Source organism: Drosophila busckii, chromosome 3R (assembly GCF_011750605.1).
Source record: "Drosophila busckii strain San Diego stock center, stock number 13000-0081.31 chromosome 3R, ASM1175060v1, whole genome shotgun sequence".
NCBI classification, from domain to species: Eukaryota; Metazoa; Arthropoda; class Insecta; order Diptera; family Drosophilidae; genus Drosophila; species Drosophila busckii.
Window position 1 is genome coordinate 18,730,787 of NC_046607.1, and position 21,306 is coordinate 18,752,092.

At 36.9% G+C, this 21,306-nt stretch overlaps 1 protein-coding gene across 3 annotated transcripts in view; it reads left to right on the forward strand.

Moving 5' to 3' along the window:
* Positions 1-4,966: 4,966 nt before the first annotated feature.
* The window catches only part of LOC108603022 (sex determination protein fruitless), a 115,533-nt gene continuing 99,193 nt past the window's right edge, over positions 4,967-21,306 (forward strand). For all 3 annotated transcript variants that reach the window (XM_017991428.1, XM_017991422.1, XM_017991429.1), the window contains exon 1: positions 4,967-5,040. The gene's annotated coding sequence lies outside the window, so the exon portion shown is untranslated. The remainder of the gene's footprint in view (positions 5,041-21,306) is intronic.

Consider the following 21,306-nt stretch of genomic DNA (forward strand, 5'->3'; position numbering starts at 1 on the left):
TCCAGCCACTCAGCCACATCCAATTAGAGCTTGAAGTAGCCAAAAAAATAGCCAAAAAACTCAGTTAATTTTGGTAAATGTTTAACAAGCGTTTATTATTTTTGCCAGCCAGGCATTAATTTCGCTAATCCTGTAAACTGGTTTGGTTCAGTCTGCTGCGCGTCTAGTCTAACTTTTTGTGCTCGTTGTTGCTGTTGTAATTGTTTGAAATGCAATTGAATTTATAAGCGGCGCATAATTAAAATTAAGCAGGCGGCAACAAAACTTTTGCGACTGTTGCATTTTGCATTTCGATTGTTCAACTGGTTTTAGTTGAGTGTCACTTTGGCCATTGTTGTTATTGTGTCTGGCGCTGAAATTTGCTGGCTTAAGCTGCAAGGCAGGACCTTGCAGCTGTCCTTGGGATTATTGCTTAACAAGTTGGTGTTTTGTAGCTTAGATAATTTTACAAATGTTAATGGGGCATAAGAGAATTTGGGGCTATTGTATTGAAAGAATTAGTGTTGAAGTTTAAAACATTGTTTTTAACAAAATGAAAGGGAAAGAGCAAGAGGTAGACTAGCTTTAGTCTATATTTTAATAAAAAGTTTGCATTAATGTGTTTATATCATTAAACAAATGAAGAAGCTACTCAAATAAAATATAAGGCATTTAAATATATTTAAAATACATTTTACTGCTTAGTAATAAATTTAACTTACTAATTTAGCGCATGCATAAAATAAATGTCTAATTAAAAATCTGTCTTGGCTGCAAATTAATTTCAAAACAATCTCAAACTAGCATAGATTTGCCCTTTTGAGTTCAAGACGTAGATTTTTTAGCAATAAAATATTTTATTTTCAGTCTCTCGAAATTTCTTTGACACTCATGTATTGAATGATTTAAACTCAATGAATTTGCTAAGCAATAAACAAAGTAAAGCAACTTTAAATATTCCAATATTTTTTTTAAATGTCTAGAAAAATATTTCAAAAACCTGCATTTTGCAAAAGATAGAATTTTTTATTGGGTACTTAATGGGTTAAGACATTAAATTGTATCATTAAAAAGAGATTTTGAAGACCTTTCCCATTGAATGTTAATAACAATATGTTAATAACAAAATGCTCAATTGGTGATTACCTGCAACTTTAGTTCCGTCAAAATAAAATAACAAATAAAGCTAAAAAAATTAGTTAGTTCATGCTCAGTTTAAAGTTTAATTTCTAAATTGCACATTAATTTCTAAACAATCTCAAACTAGCACAGATTCTCGCTTTTGAGTTCAAGTAATAATAGCAATAAAATATTAAGTTTAAGTAATAATAGCAATAAAATATTTTGTTTTCAGTGAATAGTCAAGTCTATTGAAATTTCATTGGCACTCATTTATTGAATGATTTAAACTAATTTGCTAAACGATTACACTAAAGCAAGTTTAAAGTTAGTTCATATACAATTTAAGCTTACACAGCAGCAGCTCATGTTTTTTTTTTATAAATAATATAAGCAGCTTACTTTTTGCATTGTTCTAATTGAAGTAACTTTCTTTCTTGGCTAAACAGTCTGTTGCTATTTCTTTTGCTGCTTACGCATACATATATGTATTTGAAGTATGCATGTGTGTGTTTTCGTGTGTGTGTGTGCATCACTCTAAATATAATGCTGCTTATCTGCTTGCTAAATATGCAGCAGCTCAAACTAAAACCCGGAACAACAAACAACAATTCCCATAAAGAGACACAAACCATTTGGCATTTTCATCAAGCAGCATACACACACACACATTCACACTCATGTGTGTGTGTGTTTAGTTTTAGAGACAACTCATTTGCTTGTCGCCGTAGCTGTAATGCAAATGCATGAAATGCTTTTTGGCTGCTTCGCTAGTGTAAAAGACAAAACAAGCGAAGAGCTTGGAGCTGAAACTTTCGTTGATGATTTGTTGAAATTTTCTGTTGATGAAAAGCTGTCGCCACAATTGTAAGCAAAAAACATTTCAGCGAAATTAGTTTTATGCATTTGGGGAATTGCATTAACTAAAAACTTGTCATGTGTGTGCGTTTAAATTTAAAGACAGCACTTAATTAAAAACTGTTAAATTATGCTGCTGGCCACAGATATTGGGAAAAATATTTTGCTAAATGCAAATAGCATAAAATTTTGCAATTTTTTTTTTGTAAACTTTTACGCACTTTGCTCCGCCCCACCTCCCACCCACTACGTTGACGAAGCGTGCGCTCAGAGCTTTCGGGCCACGCGACTAAACACGAGCAACATTGTATGCCAAATCGGGTCAGAATGTGGGCGAGGGCACGCCAATGTGACCGACGAATGAAACAACGAGCTACACCGCCGTCACACCCGCTGGCCTATATACCAAGCCATGTAGGCGACATCAATGCCACGCTTTGGTTGGTTGTACGTACATGGAGCCTATGTAAACGATGACGACGGCACAACGCACGCACCCGTCGTAGTGCTCTCGTATGTAGGTGACTTGTAGCAGCAGCAGCAACAACAACAACAACTAGAGTGTTGGCAATGGCCAAAGGTAGCGGAGTAAATGCCAAATCTGTAGGGAGCGTCTCTTGTTGAGGGGAAGTTTACGCCAAACATGTTGCAAGAGGAGGAGTCTAGGCGCGGGCTTAGAAGCTGCTGCAGTTTTAAATGTAATTTATATAAAATTAATAATAAAAATTAATAGTTGTTTATAGTTAATATAGTTTCAAATATTTTAAAGGCTGTCAAAAATAATAACTACAATTTTTTAATACTTTGCTTTAAGCAATTTATTAATCAAATTATTATTTGCTTAGCGCTGCAGCTTTCTAATTTAAGCAATTTATTTCAAATTATTATTTCAAATTATTATAAGCAATTAATTTCAAATTATTATACTGCAACTCATAACTTATTTACTAAATTGTTAATAAACAAATGTCATTTACAAACAACCCCAAGCTGCTCTGCCTTGCCATTGGATAAATATTGTAAATGGGCAACTACCCGCTGACTCTGGCTAACAAAACTTTTGATTGCATTTGATAACTAACAACGCCTTGGAAATTAAAACGAGTGCGTTTAAATATGATTGCTCGTAAACAACGCTGCGTATACGTAACGCATTTCATTCGTGCCACATAAACTGAGAGAGCGAGCAATATAAATGCATGTCAAATGTAGCTCCAGTAGGTGGAGCACCGACTTATGTAAGCTGCACTTAATAAATGTTGTTGTTGTATTGGCTTGTTTTATATTTTTTGGCTGGCGGGGCAATGTGTGAGCGAGATAGCAGCGCTTGCAACATGTTGCATGCTGCAGGGCGCTAGGCTAATGTTAACTATGGCCAAGTTGCTGCTGTAAAGTTTATGCAGCGAGAGCGACAGTCTAAGAGAGCAAGAGAGCGAGAGAGCGCGCGCTCTCAGCACAAAAGCCGGCCACGTGACTTTGTTGCATACGCTACTTCTCTGTGTGTGCGTGTGCGTGTGTGTGTGCGTTTGATAAGCAGCCAGCGAAGCTATTAATCAAAACAAAATCAAAGACTGCGCGTCGACTGCGTTTAGCGCTGAGAGAAACACGTGCCGCCAACTTAACAGTGGCAACTTAACAGCGCGCTGTTAAAAGCGCAGCTGGCAACAAGACAAGCAGCAAAATAAAATGCAGGAAATTTTCCATGCGCTTAGTGTATGGCAAGCATAAATTGCAGCTTCAAGGTCAAAAGTATTAGACAACCTGTTGCTGTTGAAGTGTAAATTTTAAACAATTTGGCTTAAATGCATGCGTAGCAAATGCTTGTGGCTTGTGCCTTGTTGCTAAGCTCTAAAGCAAACGCAAGCTGTCAAGTTGGCTCGACACTTGGCACGCAATATATAGCAAATGTCCTTGTACTTTTACATAATAGCACAAATTCAATGTCGTGGCTGCCGGCTAGCAATAGCTGCAAGGATATTAACAGCACTGATAACAAGCAGCCGGCAGTAGCCAAGCGCGCTCTCAGTTGCGCTCTCAGTTACGTAAACTGCTGCTGCTGCTGCTGCAACTGTAAAGTGCGCGCCATGTAGCTTGGCGTGGCAGAGAATGTGGGACAAGCAGCATGGTGGCTTGCAACACGCGCAACTGCGCTGCCTGCGCTGCGCTGCGACGTTGCAACTACAACTACTACAGCTGCTGCTGGGGCATGGGTTGGGGCTACAAGCTACACAACCCTTCAACAGCAGCACCACACACACTTCGTTGTCATTCGTGCATTATGTACATATACATGGACTGTATAACGAACCGATGTTGCACATGCCCTGCCCTGCCTGCCTGGCCGCCCATTTATGTGCTGCAGCGCTGACGCCAACGCTGACGCTGGCCGCTTCCTTGTAGTCGTTTCTGTAGTTCGTTGCAACAATCGCATTTTGCACATTCACCAGCATTCAGTTGTACGCGGCTGCTCCTTCAGCAAGGACGCAGCGCTAGTCAGTTTTAGCTTAAGCTCAAGTTAATTTAAAAGCTTCAGCTCTTATCACAAGCATTAAAATCAAACTTTAGTCAACATTTATTTTTTTTGCGCGTGAGTTGTTTTAAGTTTTAAGTAAATTGCAGCCAGTGTGTAAAATTTTTTATACTTGTAACAATTTCTTAAGAACATAAAGCCGGCTAACATTAGCCGCGCTGTAAACTTTACAGCCGCTGTTACATAAAGACAAAATGACAACAACAGTGCAAGCAAGTGGCTGCTAAATCACAAATCAAAGGAACTAACTAATTGGTTTCCATGCAACGTTAAACTCGTTCAGCTCAGCAGCTTGTCAACTTGTAATAAACTTAAGTGTGCACGCGTTGCAAATTTATTGAAATCGCTTTTAATTTTTTTTTGATTATATTCCACGCCCACACGTGTAATTTTGCTCGTTGAACATTCTACGCTACAATATAAAATAAATAAACTTCTTCTTCTTCTTCTTCTTCTTGTTGCCACTGTGCAGCGTTTGAAGAAATAAAAGTGCATTTTTATTAAAGTCAACAAGTTGCTGTGTGTGCAACACTAACACGAACTTCAAGTAGCAGGTGAGTCTTGTCTTTTCATATGACAAAAGAAAATAATAATCTTAGAAAATGTTTGAAGTGTTCTGTCTATTTAGCATTAAATTTAATATGTGACTTATATTTCTTTTGAGAAGGTTCAAAGCGCTATAATTTAATAAAAAATGTTTAAAATGTTTCGTATCATCAAAAATTGTGCTGTTTGAATTAAAGTGTTAAAACGTAAAAAATATGTTAAAAAAATGTTTTAAATTATATAAAATTTAAAAAAAAATATACTTTAAATATGTTTTGTATCATATAAAATTATGCTGCTTAAATTAAAGTGTTAAAAAGTAAAAAAAAAACTAGAAAAATACAAAATATGTTTGAAATATGTTTTGTATCATATAAAATTATGCTGTTTGAATTAAAGTGTTAAAAAGTAAAAAGTTGTAGCAAAATATATTTAAAAAATGTTTTAAATTATATAAAATTTTTTTTTTTTTGAATTGCAGTGTTAAAAAAATAAAATTTCACAAAGATAAATATTTTTGTACTAAAAGTAATACAAAATATTATTTAAAAAATAATTGAACTGATTTATGTTGTTTTGAATTCATTTTTTATATTGAAAAATATGTTTTAAATTATATAAAGTATGCTGCATTGAATTAGTGTTAAAAAGTATAAAATTTCATATAATGCATAGCATTTGTAGCAAAATATATTAAATACAAAATATGTTTAAAAAATGTTTTAAATTATATAAAATTATGTTGTTTTGAATTGCAGTGTTAAATGCATAAAATTTTACATAGCGTAGCAAAATATATTAAATAAAATATGTGCTTAGCAAATGTTTGAATAATTTAAAATTATAGTCTGTGTTTCAACAATTAAAAAAATTGTTTAATTCTCATAATATTTGTAGCTTTTGCCAACGAAAATATTTTTTGAATTTTAAAAAATATTAAAGTAATTATTATAAGTTTAGAAAATGTTCTAACTTAGCATTTATACAATATACAGCAAATTTTATATATATTAAATAGTTAGTTGTGTTATCTGAGTAAAAGAAAATTTTATTAAAGTATAATTAAAATATGTTTAAAATAAAAATTATTTGTGTATTAAATCCAAAATGTAGCAAAATAATTTTTTTTTACAAATATATAAAAAGCAAAAATATTTAAGACATCAATTGCTATTGCACAAATTTATTTAAATATTTTTAATAAATACATAACTAATAAAAATAAACAAAATATTAAGTGTTTAGCAGCAGCTCACAAAATGCGCAATAACTTTGCTTATAGTAAAAGAAAATAAGCAGCTCAGCAAATAAATCAAAAATGAAACAAACATAAGTGAAAAGAATTCAATCGAGCTGCAAAGCAATTGATTTATGCTAAACGCCCCACTTGATTAGCCTAATAAACTGCTTTGAAGTAGCAAAGTAAATTATTATCACAATTGGTATTTTATTGAAGCTAAACAATCAAAACATTTACACAAGCTGAACACTTTTCATTTTTTGTGCAATGCAAAAACTTTTAATCCAACGCCTCTTGGTTTGTTTACACAAAAGCTGCATGCCCAACAGCCACAAATGTAACAACAACAACGAGCAGAACATAAACAAAAAATAGAAATTCTTTTTTATTCATTGTTTTTGCATATTTACACAAGACAATTTACACACTGGCACCGCCTGAATGGCAGCCAACCAACGCAACGTTGCAATATTTTGTAGAGCCCAAAGTTGAAGCCCTTGCTGCTGCTTGTTGTTGTTGTTGCTGTTGCTGATGATGGTGTTGGTGGCAACTCACTGTTGCCAGGCTGTCTGTGTAGTATGTGTGTGTGTGTATTTGGCTGTTTGTCTATTTGTTGAACTCTCTATGAGTTGAGTGAGAGTGTCGAGGTTATTTTGTAAATTGTGTGTAAGCCAAACTGCTGCCTGCCGTACACGAAGAGCGTTTGCAAAAGTCCAACAAGTTACTAGGCGTGTGGCAAGTGTGTGTCTGTGTGTGTGTGTGGCAAGTGGAAAAACGGAAAGCCGACAAGGACAAGCAAAGTGTTGGGCATCATTGCAAATGTTGTTGTTGTGCTGCGGTTGTTGGTTAGGCCAAATCGGAGATATGCACGGCAATACACACACATACACATATGTGTCTCTGTGTGTGTGTGTGTATATTAAACAACAGCAGTAGTGCCACCATCAGACGGAAGTAATTCGATTTCGTTGGCATGTTGCTGATGAGCCTATGACATTGTTACGCTATGAACCTCACGCCCACCCGCCTCCAACACATACCGAGTCAGTCAAATAAAGCATAAAGCAAACATTGCCAACTGTCTGAGCAGTCACAAATGTCACAACTGTCACTTGACGCGCTGTAATGTCAGGTTAAAAACAAGACAACAATTCCATGTGTGCATTGCAGCTCTTCGAATTTGTCTCTGTGTGTGTGTGTGTGTGTGTGCATTAAAAACAGTTTGGTTATTAATGCGGCGGCCTTCCGGTGGCAACAACCAAAACTCAGTTGTGCAGCGCTGTAATTTAATAATTACAGCATTATATTTAATATTTATATTTTGGCCTACACTAAAAATTGCCTTTTAGCTATTTATGCTGCTGCACATATTACGTATACGCTATGATTACAAAGCTGTAAAATTTTATGTGCTGTATGTGTTTTTTGGTTTTAGAACAGATTGCAGCTGTAATTATTATAGCCAATAGTTGTAAAATTCATTGAGTTTATATGTTCTAAGCAATTAAGCAAATAATTTTATGTTTATGACTTGGCATTTTTAGAAATGTAATTACAAATTATAGTTGACATTAATATTTTGCGCTAGATTTATTACTATTTTAATTGAATTTGTTTGGCTACATTTTTATTGAATATTAAATAATGCACACAATTTGCCAAGTTTACTTAAACACTTAGTGCAAGTTGCTAAGCTTAAAACAATTATAAAAGTCAAGCACAAAATTGTTAAATGAATTTTGAAGCAACCACAAAAGTGTAGCATACTTAAGTGCGTTTTACATGTGAGCTGACAACTGAAGTTGAATTCAAAAGCCAATTAGAGTGTCCAAGCCTACAAAAATGTCTTAGATAATTGGTTTAATTTAAAAATGCATGCCAAGTGGTTTTTTGTTTAAAAATGCTCAAAGCCTCTGCTCTGTGTAAGATCAACTAAACTTGAAAATTGTCTAATTGACTAACTGTTTCAAATGCCTATGGGGCGCTTATATTTTTCCAAGGCATTTGCGGTCAGTTGCATCAATATTTAATTTCATTACTACGCATAGCAGCAGTCGACATGGGCAGCAACAATGAGCAAATTGTTTCAGCCAGAAAGTTGTGTCTATACGCATTTGATATAAATAATTTGCAGCTTGCCTGGGAGACAAGACAAGTTTAGAGTCCATTAAGCGCAGTGTATTCTGATCAGCCGCATAGACGATTAGTTAAAGGCTGCTGTGTGTGTGTGTGTGTATTTACACCTAGCCTAACATATGCTTGATCCAATTTGCAGCATTTTAGACACACACACACACTGCTGTGTCTGCTTTGGCTTTAAGCTGTTGACCAAAGTCCACCGAGTGCATTTTATTGTACACTTTGGGCTTGCTGGCAGCCATGTCCTTGCAGCGCTTGCATGTGTGTGCTTAAAATGATAACGTTGAAAAGGTTGGAGCCCATCGTCTAGTGGAGAAGACAAATGTGTGCTATTGAGGCGTGAAAATATTTCACTATAAATACTCATGAAGCGAAAATCTCACTTAAAGCTCACTGTGTGTGTGTGTGTGTGTGTGTGTAATTTTCCGTATCAACTTGTGGGTGCTTTATTTATTTATAGCCAATGTGCCTTAACTTTTTAAACACAACACATGGCAGTAAAATGCATTTTAGTTACTGGCTAAAGCGCAAACAGCTGCTGCTGCATTTTTACAAACTTTTTACAATAACAAACAGTCGATTTAATTAGAACTTTTGCTGCGCACTGAAATCGATACGAGTTTTAAAAAAAATATAAGCAAAAGCTTGACTAATTGGCAACTATTTACTTACGAAATTCGCTGAGTAACGCGACGAGATTACAAATTTTGTAACTAAAGCGGCACAAAATATTTTGTACTGCCACAAAATATGCTTTCAATGCTGCGCTAATTGGGTAGCTAAAAAAATCTTTATAGCTTTATAGCCGCCGTATAAATCAATGTGTAATAAGTTTTATATGTGCTATGCCTTTAAAGTTGAAAAGAAAAGTTGGCAAGCATTGCAGACAGGACAGACAGACAAGCTGCTGTTGCCCTTGTCGCTGTGTTTGGGGCTCCTCGTTGTCGGCGGCAGCAGCGAGTAAATGTTAAGCGAAATGCGCAAAACCGAAACAAAAACCAAATGAAAAACAAAGAGGCAGTGGCCCAATTTTGCAGACACGCTCTGCCTTCATTAGCCGCCGCAGTCGCAGTCGACGACGACGACGTTGGCGACGACAAGTAGGAAAAGCTTAATGTCGCGACTGTCAGCAAACGAATGTGGCAAGCCGGTGATATGCAGCAGCTCATGTGGCAGCATCAATTGTTTCAAGTACATAATGTATATAAATTTACATAAGCTGCCAACTTCTTTAGGCTTCATTGCTCAAGCTGCAGGCTACAAAAAAAAAAGAAAAAGAGAAACTGGCACACGGAAATTAAATGTCGTATTGGAAATGCTTTTGGGCAAATGACAAACCTTTGCAGAAATTTATCTCCAAGTGTTTGTCATTTGCAATTAATTTTGCTTTTGAGCTTGCTTCCGCTTGCTGTCCGCTGTCCGCTGTCCACTTTCGACTTTTCCAATTAGTTAGACTTCAAGTGCTGCTCCCATCCTCAACAAATTTGTTGCTAAAAGCAAAGACTGCATATTTAATTGCACAAGAGTTAATGCAATTATCTTTTTGCCGTTCATGAGCATCAGTTATCGGCTATCAATATAGTAGACGCTGCCCATATAGGCCTTGCACACATTTTTAACCAAGCGACTGACTGTCCACACAGCTAGCAGCACATACATTTCTACAAGTGAAAGGAGAGCAAGAGCGTGGCAGATACTTTTACCTGCTTACAACTGTGTGTGTGTTTGTGTTTGTGTGTGTGTGTGCTTGGCCATATATATGCTAGCTAAGGCTATTTATCCTAGACTTTTGCAATGTTTGCTTATGTAACCAACTTCCACGACTGCTGCTGGCATATGCTAATACCCCAGCACTGTTACTAGCTACTGCAGTCGGTTTTTCTGACTGCGCACAGTGCTTCACTGTCTATTGATAGCTGTTAAAAATTAGCCACGTTACTAGCAAGCAAAGTTAAAGCTATAAGCAGTCAATGTTTGCACTACAGCGTGTTATTGACAATTTAATTTCATTCTAATATTCAATAGCTCATTGCAGCTTTTTTAAAATTGTTAAAAAATAAGTTTTATTTTGTGAATTGTTAGAGAATTTTAAATAAAACACAAAGCGCACTATGAGCGAAGCTTAGAGCTGAGTTGAGGCGACTTTATATTCAAGTTTAATATTTAAAGAAATTTTTTATTAATGCTGGCATAATATTTAAAGCAATGGTATCTCCCAAACTATTTGGCCTAATAGAATTCATCTCTAAGTTCTTTAAAGATTTTAAGACTTGATTACTTCACATTATAACTTTTTGAAAATGTTAGGGAACATATTCTTTATCTATTTCCTTTTTAAACTTTAACTTTAAGCAGTCTTTAACGCATTTTGAAATGTCAGACAATTTCAAGTATAGTAAACCTCATAGTTTGAATCTCTAACCAAACCAAGCATAAGCTTTGATCTGCTCAGATTGCTCTTTTCGAGTCATGAGATATATTTTAGAAAATGTATTATTATACATAAGTATAAAATCACTCAAATTTCTAAGCCTGCAACGATTTGACTATACACTAAACTCTTTAGATATACAAATGTTACTTAAATTTTTTTCGTAATGTTTGTGGCTTTCAGTGTTGGCAGTTTAGCATATTTTAGGCTAGTTATAGCATATTTAAAAATGGAAAAGCTTAAAAAATTTGGCGAATAGCTTATAGCCTGAAATCTAGCATATTTTAATTGGCTGACCTTTTTTTATACTTTTACTATTCGTAATTTCCAAATTTTATGAATTCCGACTTTATATTTGTGGCTTCGCACCACTGTGCAGCGATTGCAACAACTGCAAAATATGTATGCCAAATGCGATTTGCATATAACGTGCTGCTTGGCGCTTGGAGTTAGGCTGGGAAGCGCATTTGGTATAGAGCATACGTTATACGTATCCCCCCATTGATGCCTGGCATGCCTTTTAGCCAGGACTTTTCGGCTAGTACGCTGCATTGCGTTACGATTTCATGGTTAAGCACACTAACTATGCACTTTGAAGACACACAGGTATGTGAGCCTGGAGCTGAAGCTGGAGCTGGAGCTGGACTACTTTGTCGCTTTGGCCGGCAGTGCGTATTTGAATAGGCCCAAGTCTGTTCTGGTGATTAGTTATGACACCAGTTGTTGTGTTACGGCTTGTTTGCTTTGATTTACATGCATATTAGACGTGGGGTCATCTGATCTCCAGCAAAATGTCATTAAAATGCTAAATTCTTAGACAGTGAGTGCCTAGCTGATCAATTGCTTTCAATTGCAGCACAAATTGTTGGCCAGAGAGCATTGAGCCTTTTGACAATTGCCAATCGCATGCCAAGCTGCAAATGCAAAAATGGAAAATACATCAGCTGCTGCTCTGGGACGCAGCTATAAAGGCATTGTGGACATAAGTTTGTGCAGCGCAAGCATTTTTTATACTTTTCTTAACCCAAACTCTACTACTGTCTGCGATAAATCTGAGCCGAAAAAGTTGCCAAGCAGCAGCAGCAGCAGACAACAAGCAGACCCCAGGCTAGCTGGCAAACACTTGAAAGTTGCCACAAAGCGCATTATGATGTGCCACAGCAGCAGCAGCACTTGCTGTAATGTATGTGTGCGTGTGCGTGTGCGTGCTTTAAGATCTGCTGCTCTATAACTTTAAATAACTTGCAAATATTTGCACAATTTGGCAAGTGTGTGCTATTTGCTTGAAAATGTACTTTTAAATAATTTATTTATGGGCACGTATTTTACAATAAAATCTTTGATTTACAGCTAAGACACAATAGAGCAGAAATAATATTTGGCACTTGCTTTATTTTGATTTGTGTATTACAATATTTAGGCATAAAAGTTTACTAAGCACATGCTATATCTCTTTGTTTATACAATTTACCATAAAATGTGTGTCTGTGTGTTTGTGCATTTCAAATGCATATAAATCAGAGAGGCTATTGCCTTTGTGAGTGGTAAGGTAAGCACAGTGGTCCGTCCCTTGAACTCTCTGTAGCTTTTTATTGGTATTTGCTGTCGGATCGACCAGGCGCAACGAATTCGATTTTTCTGTATTTTTCTATGCCAACAAGAAAATAAAAAAAATAAAATCAAAAAACTTGTGTGCTGTTTTCTTTTTGGGCAACCTACTTACAGGCATGAGCACGGACAAACAAAACTGACTTGGAATTGGGCACGAAGGCTATAAACACGTGATAAAAGCTTTACTTGCAATTTTAACTTTGAAGTCGAGTGTAACAAGAGCGTACAGCAGGATTACAATGCTGAGTAAAATACATAGACGCGTTACGATGCATTTACAACAACAGTAACAAAAAGTTTCTGCTCTGTGTGTGGAGTCAGTGCGACGCCAGCCGTGCGCTGTTGAATTGTCAATGCCAAAGCAGCACCAGACAGTCAGTCAGTCAGTCAGTCAGTTAGGCAGTGAGTTAGCCCATCAGTCAGCACAGCCACAATGATTGTTAGTCTGTCTCCAGTCTATGCCAAAGCGTACATATGTCCGTCTGACATCTGCTTACGAGCTGGCGCTGGCGCTGACGCTTGCGTTGGCGTCGAGACTTGTTTAATCGCCAGTGTAGCTGTGTGTGTGTGTCCTAGGTCATTCGTTCTTTGGCTTGCTAGCATCGACTTGTCAACACTTTGCTGCCCTTTGCTGTTGACAAGCTTTTAATACCGCTTAAATCTGACTTTAATCTCAGCTTATAGAAAATTATTTTATAGCAAAAGTCTTGATTTTATTTATTGCAATGTCAATCGAGCTTAGTGCACGCCAAATAAATTGCAATGTAACATACAAAAAGGGAAAAGCGAACTGTGCAGCACATTAAATAATTTAAATGCTAAAAAAAATATATATGCGCAATATTAATGTTATATAGTTACACTTACCTCATAATACTAATTTAAATCATAGACGTATGCGAAACAGCAAACAGCATCGAACAACAACAACGAACACTTGACCACAGGAGCGCTAGCGCTCCAACATAAACGCGCTATTTTTTTCAGCGCGCACTTTTCATGCTAATTTTTCAATAAACACATATATAAATAAACAATCTAAACACTTGCAAATATATCTAAGACACTTGCATTTTACACATTTCATTTAATTTGAAAACAAAAACACTCGCGATCTTTGTTACTTTCGCCAAAAATAAAATAAAAAATTCTTCACATTAAGTTGCGTGCACTTGCACTGCTTGACCGATACTAAATGTGAATGCGCTTGCGTTTTGTACTCAAACAGGATCGAACAAGCATCGAACAACAACATCGAACACATGATCACGAGAGCGCTAGCGCTCCAACAGAAATGCGCGCGTTTTTTTTTCTAAGCGCGCCCTTTTACTGCAAAGTTTCATAGTGCATACGTATTAATTAACACATTAAGCACTATTCATAAATAAATAACTTGACTATGGGAGCGTTAGCGCTCCAATAGAATCGCGCCATTTTCTTTTCAGCGCGCCCTTTTCATGCTGCACTAAAAACTTATTAATTAACAATTTAAGCTCTGCAAAATATATTCTTTTACACTTTTCACGTAATTTAATATTAAAACTCGCGATATCTTGTCATTTTCGCCAAAAATAAAATTTAAAAAAATGCTCTAGGTCAAGTTGCGATACTAAATTCGAACTTAGTCGTTGCGTTTGCGTTTTGTACTCAAACAGGATCGAACAAGCATCGAAAAACAACATCGAGCACTTGATCATGGAAGCGCTAGCGCTCCAACAGAAATGCGCGCTTTTTTTTCTAAGCGCGCCCTTTTATTGCAAATTTTCATGCTGCACTACACATGTTTAATTAATATATTAAACACTTGCAAATTTGTCAATTGACATATTTCTCTTAATTTTACATTAAACACACGCGATCTCTTAAATGTTCGCTCTTTTTATAAATAAATAACTGCTTCATGAAAAACCGCGCGGGTTTGCACTGCTTGACCGCTGCTAAATTTAAAATTGCATAGCATTCAGCTTTGCATAGTATGCAATTCGATCGTTATCGTTAGCTCGTTTCGCAGTGCCGCCACTTAAGCGCGATTCAAAGTTCGGTCAAACAGCGCAAACGCACGCAACTTCACGTAAAGGATTTTTTTGGCGAAAATAACAGAGATCGCGAATGTTTTTTGTAAAATTAAGTGAAATGTGTAAAATTCAAGTGTCTAAGAAATGTTTGCGAGTGTTTGAAGTGCTAATTATATGTGTTTAGTGCAGCAAGAAAATTTGCATAAAAGGGCGCGCTGAAAAAAAATGGCGCCTTTGTGTTGGAGCGCTAGCGCTCCCGCGGTCAAGTGTTCGTTGTTGTTGTTGCATATGCCGCAACATGTCGCTAGCGAAATAAGTTCGATCCTGTTTGAATAAATACGTGATTAGTGTATTTGCAATAAAGGGGCGCGCAATGAAAAAATTACGCGTTTTTGTTGGAGCGCTAGCGCTCCTGTGGTCAAGTGTTCGTTGTTGTTGTTCGATGCTGTTTGCTGTTTCGCATACGTCTATGATTTAAATTAGTATTATGAGGTAAGTGTAACTATATAACATTAATATTGCGCATATATATTTTTTTTAGCATTTAAATTATTTAATGTGCTGCACAGTTCGCTTTTCCCTTTTTGTATGTTACATTGCAATTTATTTGGCGTGCACTAAGCTCGATTGACATTGCAATAAATAAAATCAAGACTTTTGCTATAAAATAATTTTCTATAATCTGATGTGAAAGTTATTTAAGAGCCACTGTTACTAACCAACGGCACTTGCTCATCAGGACTGCAGCTTGAGCTTTGAGCTCTAAGCCGCATGCAATTTATTTAAAACGATATTTGTTTTTACAAGCGCCTTCAGCAGTAACATCAACATCAACAGAGACACGCCCACATATACACTACTGCCGCCCATTAAGAATGCCCAAGCGCTTTGATTTGAATATGTCAGCAATTTGTGTAGTTTTGTGCTCCAGTGCGTCAGCTTCAACTAAAGTTATAGTTCCAAGCAGCCACGCCAACGCCTGAATATGTGTAGGTGTCTGTGTATGTGCATGTGTGAGTGTGTGTGTGTGCAATGAATGCATTCAGTGCTGCCACCACTGCCGTAATGCAATGTAAACCAAACGAAACCAAAGCAAACCAAACAATTTAAAATCATGGCGTGCATTTGGCTTCAATTCAATTTAAACCGAAATGAGCTGCAATGGCTGAACGCTTAGACTACTGTGCACAGTGACAACAAAACTTGATTTTGTAACAATTGAAAATATGTAAAACTGTATTTATTATATATGCTATAAGCATAAATTTTATAGCAACTTAAAGACAATTTATTGATCTGTGTTGTTAACATCAACAGCTTTGCATGTTGCCTGCTTGCAACAATGTGCGGCTAAAGGCACTTACAGCGACTTGTGGCAACTTGTGCTAGCAGCGCCTTGCGCCGAGGACAGCTCATAAATTACAGTTATGTATTTTTAATACGTAGCCAGAAAAAAAAAATGGGAAATACATATTTTGGCACTCGTTGGTGGTTATTGTTGTTATTGCTTCATTGACACTTGCACACAACTGTGACATCTAATTTATGACTTGCAATATGGCATGTAGTCTAGGCTAAGGCTTATGCTAAGCAAATAGTTTGCTTGAACTAAGTGCAAGTTCAAGCTGCAGCTTAAAATACAAGTTCGAGTTAGAGTCTGAAAACAATTAAAATGTTGCACTGGCCAATTAAAAGTTTTGGCACAAAAAATCAACCTGGCGTGTCCAAATTTGCGCACGAACGCCTTGTTAGCGACAAGTTTATTGCCAAAATGCCAAACTATATTCTGGCACTAACAATTTAATGAGAGAATATAGGACACAGCCAGCCAGCCCAGACGCTCAGGCTGGCCGAAAGTGGCTACTCAAACAAGTCTAAGTGGTAGCACATAATCGAGCTCTTAGCTTGAAGCCTGAATATTTAAAATGCGCGCACTGTTGCGCTTACGTTTCACTGTGCGGCGGCTGCTCGTTGTAAATTTTTGCATAGCCAACATAGCTTTGTTTACAACGAGAAAACAAGGGCAGCCAGACAGGCAGGCAGGCAGCATCAGCGATAGAAAAGCCGTAACAATAACAATAAACCCAGCCATCGAAATTAATTATGACACCTGAGTTGAAAATTCGACACGAGCAGGACAAATAACTCGCTTGCGCACTCTTCCTCTCTCACTCTTTTTACATGTTGCTGGCCCGCATAAATTGATAGCATACTTTAGTGCGTCGTCGTTGGCAAATAGTTGGAGCTGCTGCTGCTGCTGCGTTAGTTACATGCTCTTTAAACTTTTAAAGTCATTTTTCGCTTTTAAGACATTTGCCAATTAATAAACATGTTTTTACAAGTTGAAACAAGCTCAAAAGCTGCACTGAGCCAAAATATTTATTGTTTGACTTGCATTGCACACGTTTTGTTTTGTCAGTGTGTGTGTGTGTGTGTGTGTGAGCATCTTGCTTTCTATACTTCAACAGCAATAAACTTTTGTATTGTGGCCTTTTGGACATCTTTATAACTTGCTGCGGTTGGCAGAGCAAGTTCGCCAAGCCGCCAGGGCGTTGCTTACTTTATGAGTCTCGCATAAAATGGCAAAAGCTGTTTGTGCCTTCCCATATTAAACTCAAATTTAGCTGCAGTCAATTGGCTGCTCAAATCGTTTATGCAACGCTAAAACGTCAATTGATTTCAAGCACAAAATGTTTTTGGTCAACAATTTGAAGTTAAAACGTTAAAAAAAAAGTAAGCTGACGCTTACAATGAATTAAATTAACAATTGTAAAATATTCATGCGCTCATTTGCAACTTTAATGGATAGCGCCAAGGGTAAAGCATTTAACATTTTTGTGGCCGCACCACATTTCGACGCCTCGACAAAAAGCGCAGCAGCACAAAAAATTTAATGAAAAAAGAGAAAAATGGCGCTTAAACTGTTGGCCCTGTGCAGGTAGCTGAATGAAATTTGTGTTTGTCATAATAGCGCAGTAGACGAGTAATTTTCACTTTTATTGGCGTATAAAAAATAAAAAAGTTGGAGTTTAGTTTTATTTGCAATGTCTGCGCATTTTAAATTCTTTGGCGCTGCATTGAAAGTCAGACGCAGACTTGAACTAATTAGTGGCACCAAAAAAAAAAAAAAACTTGTTATCTAACTAGGTTAGGCAAATCTAATGGCAAGCCAATATTTATAATGATGATTATGTTGCACTGCAAGAAATTGCGCGAGATCGATTAAGAGTAATTAAGGGCTGAGCCTAACAAGTGTGCATGACAGTCGCTTGTCAATTAAGTGCAATTAAGCTTAGTTGGCAGCTTAATTGATAACACAACTGTGTTTTTGGGCAGTGTAGTGTGCATGTGACTTTGGCAAGAACTCTCAGTTTATCTGTTGCTCATTAAATCACATGTAGTAAGAACATGTTTGGCCGCAAATCTGTGGCTACTACAGCTGTGTAATTATTAACACGACTTATAATTGCAATTTGGTATGCAATGCTGATTATGCAGCCAACATACACAAATATATGTATATATAACAGCTAGCAGAGACACTGATTAAAATTGGGGGTTCAACTTAACCATGATGAGCTAAACTTACCACGCTGTGCCTGCAATCAAGTTGGAATGCAATTTGCAAGGACGCACACAACGTAAATGAAATGAGAATTTAAAAACAGCCACAGCAGCCAGCCAGGCAGTCAGCTAGCTGTGCTGACAGACACACAAATAGTCGCTGCAAAGGTTGGTGGTGGGGGGAGTTTGGTCAGACAACCGCAAGGACGCGTTGATTTTCATGTAAAACAAATATCACTTAATGTGGCTCGCTGCTGTCTACGGCTAATGGTAAAACAAAAAGCACGTATTTGTTGTTTGCTGTACTTGCTGCTGTTGTTGTTGTTGTTGTTGTTGTAGCCTGGCCAGTGGGCACGTCAACAACGTCATTTGGCCAACACGCAGCTGCTGCTGCTGCTCCTGCTGCTGCTGTTGCTGTACCTGCCACACACGTGTGCGTGTGCTGCTCATAAAAAAAAGTAGAAGAAGGCGCAGAGCATGTGCATCAGGTTGCTAGCAGCGTTGGCAGAACTTGGTCAGACGCCAGCTGTGCTATGCGCTTTGCTATATGCCCTTTTAGTTCCAATATAGAGCTGCAATATACTAGTGTGGCCATATTTATGGCCAAGTCGTAGCTTGAGAATTTCCAGTTGTAAACATAAAGTTGATATATAAAATGGATTTGCTTGCTGCTAATCAAAAGTAAACTTGAGCGAATTATGTTAAAAAATTAGAAAATATATACATATATTGAAATAATTGATAATATAATATTATTTATATTTTATTTATTTCTTTATATAAGTGTAAGCTTAAAGTTGAAGCGGCAGCCATAGACAATATTAGTAACTTCTTATATAATTACATATAAAAGTCAATTGTTTAAGCAAGTTAATAAACATTATTTGCTTAATATAAATTTAAATGCACTTTGCAACAAAAGTAAATATTTTTTCTATTGAAAATTAAAAACAAAATGCAAGTAATTCAAATAATTATTTATTTTTACTTATTTAACAACAACTATGAACAGTCAACGCTAAATAAAAATGATTACAAAAAATATTTAAAATTAAATTTAAATTAAAAACGTACGAATAGTAATAAAATAAATTATTTGTAATGCTGCACTAAATAAAAACTAAAAGAAAATGTAATTTAATACAAAAATGCAAGCTAATAATTTGTTTAACTAAATATTATTTATCTAGCTTGTAGTTTTTGTAATGAAACTTAAAATATTTCAAATAGAATTTCTTCATTTAAATATTATTTACGTGCGCTTTATATGACTACTATGCTACTAGTTCGCAGTGTATAGCGCTTACTAACTGCTCAGTGTCCAGGGCACTTAATTTTAATAAACAAAATGTCCGAGCTGCATGCGTTGGAAGTGAAGTGAAGTGTGCGGGGTGAGCAGCCATTGTTCAACGCCATATGCAAGTCACAGACATTTACACACACATGCAGCACCACGTACGCTTGTCATGTGCTGCTTGGGTGTGTGTTGTGTACGCTTGGTCTATATTTTTGTGGCTGATAACCATGAAGCAGCTTAGCAGCTTCGCTGGAGTTGTAATGAGCCGCACGAGAAATGCATAAAGTTTTGCATGGCTTAAGTAGTTCAGGGCTGCGGCTCCCATGTGATCGATGTCTAAGCATAAGTCTGTCAGAGCAGCAGCAGCTCCAAAGCCAGTTGCAAATGTCAGTGGTGGCGCAGACGACGTAAACACACATACAACGCAGCGCGCTACGTAATCGGCAAACAACAAAGCGGCAGCAGCAACAAGAGCAAGGAGTTGGTTTTGAAGTTTTATTTTTTTGTTTTTGGGCTCCCTCAACGGTTGCACGTGCGCTTGTCATTTTACTTTTAAAACTTTTGCGTTTTGCTGTCGTTGCAGTTGGTTTTAGTTGTTGTTGTTTGGCTGTTGTTAATATTATTGTACTTGTTCTTGTTGCTGGGCTCCCTTTTTTGGCTGCATTTCAATTTTATTGTGGCGCAGCAAACCAACTGGAACTGTAAAAGGCGCTGGAGTGCTACGTGATTTACACCTTGGAAAACGAATGTGGAAAACTGTATGCGCATCATTTTATGACAACACCCAACGCAACTTAACGCACGCTCGACTATTGCCTAGTGCATGGCTCTTAAACCCTTGTGTTTAATGTTTATAAGATGCTGCAGTCCAGCTGTGAATAAACCGCCGTCGCCGTCGCCGCCAGTCAGCAACGTATTTGCTTTTTACAGCATTCAATATACTGACGCTGGCGCTGACGCTGACGCTGACGCTGCCGCTGAGTTCTGCCCGCTGGCCACTGAATATGTCAAAGCCAAAGCCACGCGCCATTGTCATTACACGCGCGAACGCTTACACGTTTTAACTTTTCCACTGAGCCTCAGAGCAAGTGAAAAGCAGCGAGAGAGAGAGAGAGTGCGAAAGAGACAGAGCGACTGACTGTCAGTGCCTGAACTGCAAAGGATGCATTGCATTTTAATGAAGATATACGGAACATTGCGATTTCCCACTGTGTGTGTGTGTGTGTGTGTGTGTGTGTGTGTGTGTCAGCCTGTGCATCGTTTGTTTGGGCTTAGTTAGCACACGCCGCTTACGTCTTTACGCCATTTTAGCCACGCACTAGCCTCACGTCTGTCTGTACGCGCAGCTGTCCGTTCAGTCTGTCAGTCAGTCTCATTTCGTAGCCACTGCAGTTGTCGGGCCTGTGGGTGTAACTGTCTTATGTAAGTGAGTGAAAAATAGCATAGCAAACACACACACACTCACACACACACAGACAGACAATCAGCTGAAGTGAAGTACATGGCGATAAAAGATGTTGACTAACTGCGTGACAAAAGTATTTTGCTATTTGATACTATTTTTTTGATAGCCCAAGCTTAACTTTATTTCCAAAGTTCTGCTCCCTAAGCAATAAAAGCTGCAGTAAAAAATTTGTTTATTAAATTACGTATACGTATTTACACGTTGCACGTTGCATTACATAACAAGGCAATAAACTGCAATGAGCTTTAAAAGTAAATATATAAAAAAAATTATAGAATTATATAATTAAATTTATTAGCATAACAAATCAATGCAATAAATTTGTATAAGCTTCAAAATTAACTAAACATGACATAATAAAATTTACATTAAAATAATCAATTACTACACTTGATTTACTATTATTAGCATAAGAGTAGTCAACTAGTTGAGTTTATTGCAAATTTCTATAAATAATTTATTTATTAAATTACGTATACGTAATTTTTGTGAACTCTAAAAGTAAAGTATGT